The sequence below is a fragment of the Crocodylus porosus genome, unplaced genomic scaffold (genome assembly GCF_001723895.1).
Source record: "Crocodylus porosus isolate Cpor-Errol unplaced genomic scaffold, CroPor_comp1, whole genome shotgun sequence".
Lineage (NCBI taxonomy): Eukaryota > Metazoa > Chordata > Crocodylia > Crocodylidae > Crocodylus > Crocodylus porosus.
The window spans coordinates 3,927,298-3,930,921 of NW_017728939.1; the positions used below are offsets into that span (position 1 = coordinate 3,927,298).

At 52.2% G+C, this 3,624-nt stretch overlaps 1 protein-coding gene across 2 annotated transcripts in view; it reads left to right on the plus strand.

Annotated features, from left to right (window-relative positions):
- The first annotated feature begins 3,478 nt into the window (after positions 1 to 3,478).
- The window catches only part of GMEB1 (glucocorticoid modulatory element binding protein 1), a 16,418-nt gene continuing 16,272 nt past the window's right edge, over positions 3,479 to 3,624 (plus strand). For both annotated transcript variants that reach the window (XM_019547696.1, XM_019547698.1), the window contains exon 1: positions 3,479 to 3,550. The gene's annotated coding sequence lies outside the window, so the exon portion shown is untranslated. The remainder of the gene's footprint in view (positions 3,551 to 3,624) is intronic.

Below are 3,624 nucleotides of genomic sequence, written 5' to 3' on the forward strand. Positions count from 1 at the left end.
CGGGGCCGCGCGGGGCCGGGGCAGGTGCGGGCGAGGGGCAGCCCTGGAGGAGGACGTCGAGCTGCGGGGCTGCGGTTTAGGCTAGAAGCTTCCCACGCCGGCACCACCTCCGAGGGCACCCCATGGCGCCCAAGGGATGGAGGAGAGGGGCATCGGGAGCTACTGAGCATGGGAGAGAGGGGCAGGCGTTTGAATCAGAATCTTTCTTTGTTTCTTTTGGTAATGAACATTTTTCGTGTTCCAAGTCAAGTTAGCCAAATCCATCCCAAAACCGTGACTCAGTGGCTGTACTACTGGCAAACATCCTCCATCCTCCCTGGGGCTTCAGGTGTTTGCAAATCCTTTGGCAGGCATCCTATGTGCAGGCCCAGGCCTGGAGGCTTGGGTGCCCCCAAGTTTTGCTTGACCTTAGCCAAAAGGCCCCAGGAGCAAGCCAGGGAAGTGTCTCCCATTTCCATCAAGTGGGCTTAAAGCTAAAGTTAACTATACACCAATACCCCCATGCCAGCAGAGCGGTTTTCCCTGGGCGTGCTTACAGAAAACCTCCTTGGTGGTCATGGTGTTTTCCCTGCCAGGTAAGAACTTCCCTAGACCGTCAGTGCTGGAGGCTGCGAGTGAGAGAGGAGCAGTGGGGAAAAGCCCTTGCAGACCCAGCTGGCCCTCCCTTTCAGCTGCTTCTGTCTGCCCCTGTGTGGCACAGGAGACTGGGCAAGGCAGACTGGATCTGACCCAGTCAGTGACAGCTGTTCTGTTCTGTTCTCTAGCCCAACCACCTTTGGGAAGGCACCAGGATCCAAGCCCAAATTTTGCAACCGAAGCCTATGCCCCCACTAGGAAAGTAATAGTGCCTTCCCATCCCAGCACACACCTGCATCAGATGTCTGCAGCCTGCAGAGAGCATTGGCAACACACAGATACAGTGCTTTAGTGAAAGAGGGATAAAAGACACACTGTGGAAATCTGAGGGGGCCAGGGCCTGGAGCATGTGATTGGGAACTGGGAAACTCTGGCCACTTCCACACAAGCAGCAGATTCTGTGGATGCATAAGCAAGGACTACATCTACTGTGCAGTGACAGGCATTACTGCACAGTACCATCACCACATTTTTGTTTTTCAGATGCTACTGCACAGTAGCAATGAGCTTGTTTCTACTGCACAGTATCATTGCCACACAGTTAGTGCCTGCCAATACTACTGCATGGTAGCTTGTTGCTACTGTCCAGTAGCATCTTGTGCAGATGCATCAGGTCCTAATCCTGATTCTAGCACTGCCTTCTATTGTGTGGCACTGCTTTTGGATGACCCTGCTGTTGGGAACTCAGTGTGAGACATCTGAAACTCAAATTTTAAAGCTTCTGAGCATCCACAAGACTTTGAAAGTAAATGGGAGCAGTGAAGGCACCACATTGCTGAAAGGCAAGGTACCCAAAAAATGGAGCTACTCAAAATTTGTGGCCAAATAACTTGCCTGAAATGGCCCACAAGAGTCTGCAGCACAGCTAGATACACAGCCTGGCTTTGTGTGAGATGGGAGCGGGGAAGGGTTCAGTGGCACATGGCCCTAGCTCATTCTTGAAGGAGCATAGTGATGACTGCCCCTTGCAGATTGCCTGTGCAAAAGAAGAGATTCCCTACTGATTTGTGTCCCCTTCACATAAAGAGCTTGAGTCTGGGTTTATTTGCTTATTCCAGTAACACTTCAGCTGTCAAAGGACACCTAGGTACTCTTTCTAAAGCCACCTCTGATCAGTTATGGGTAAAGTTCACATCGCCCTCATATACCCAAGGCAGGTACGCAGGGCCAGCACGGATACATGGATTGCACTAGTCAGGGTGGTGGCTCTCTGCCTGTGTATCTGCCTGCATTCTGTCCCCTGTGCTCCTCCAATGCATGGTGTAAGCGTGGCACCGATCCTCTGGACCAGCACCAATTTCTTCTACTGTTTCTCATGCTAAAATCTCTTTCTCTCTTCCGTGATAGAAGCAGAGTCAAATTTAAACCAGAAGAAATGTCCAGAATCTGGCACTTGTTTAAAAAAGATCAAAAACTGGGTAGTCAAAATTTCACCCTCCCCTGCTCCCACCCCCTTGTATTCAGTATTTAGCGCTTTACATCTGTTGAAACAGCAGCTCCTGGGTTCACTATCAGCTGTAAAGTTCTCTACTTGGACAGATTTTTGTTTATTAATATATTTTGTGTTCCAGGTCAAATCAGCCAAAATCAGTTCCAAGTCATATCAACTGAGCAGAACTCAACTCTCTGCTTGGACAGAGGCTTGGTCTGGCACCAGGATCATCACACCAACAGGCCTAGCCCTTGGTGCCATCGTGTGCTCACAGGCGGTACAACAACATGGATCTATATTTTCAGGAAAACCCTTGACTGGTTTCTGGGGTGTAGGTTGTAGCCGTGTCGGTCTAAGGACAGGGGCAGACAAAGTTCTTTGGGTAAATCTTGTATCTTTTATTAGACCAACTAAAAAAGTTGGAAACATTCATCCTAGCAAGCTTTCAGGCACAAGCACCCGTTGTCAGGCTGAGGAAGCGTCTGCAGATGGTCTGCTCTCTTCCTGATGGAGGGGCAAAGCAGCCAGAGATCAGTCCATGTACACTGGTTTCTGCCACTTTCTGCAGCTCTGGACCCAAATGTGTTGCATGACCTTTAATACATGTAACCCAGCTGCCAAAATGAAGTGAGAGAGCACAAAAGGAAAGTCTTTTTTATAAGGGGAGGAAATGGTCTCACTGTCCAAATGGCGAGAGAAGCGGTTAGGCGTGTTAGTCTGCACCAAGGCGGCAGGCAGGGCAGGGCAGCATCGTCCAGACTATTCAGGTCCCTTCCATCCCTACCTTCCTAGGAGCCTGTGAAAGGCATAAGCTTTTGTAGACGTGGACCTACTTCATCAGATGCCAGGAACATCCCCATTGTGCATGCCCCAGGGCTACTGCCATCCATCCCAGAGGCAGTAGAGGCCTTAGGGGAGGGCAAACCGGGTGGCCACCCACACTTTAGAGGGCTTAAAGATGTTGCAATAGCTTTTTTGTTTGCTTGTTTTTTGTTTGTTTTGTTTTTTTGGGGGGGCGGTATTAAAAACGTTGTTCTTTCTTCAACTTGTGAATAAGTTTCCTGGACAGGGCAAAGTGAAATTTAAATCGAAAATGGTGTAAGGTAGGAGATCCACGGTGGGAAACGCACGTTTTGCTCCAGTTGAGCACCAATCAGACGCTTTTCTGCTGTGCCCGGGCCTAGCACGTGCCATTCAGCTACGGAGGGAAGCCAAAACCCCGGGGACCCCAGCGGCAGAGCGAAGCAAGGGGGCAGCGCAGCAGGCGGGAGAAGGAGAGCCCCACGGTGAGGTGCAGACACCTGTGCCACCCCAGCCGCCAGATGGCAGCACTGAGCGCCCAGCCCGGGCGGGCAGGAGCCCTCGGTCCGCGGCCCCTTTAAGACAGGCGGCGGCCGGAAGTGCTGGCGGGAGAGCTGTCGCGGCTGCTGCGCATGCTCACTCTTCCCCTCCCCCAGCCCCGGACTCGGGCGTTCGGAGACGGTAAGAGACGGAGGCTGCCGCGCTACGGGAGCCGGGAGGGGCCAGGCCCGGACGCGGAGCGCGCGGGGGGGTGG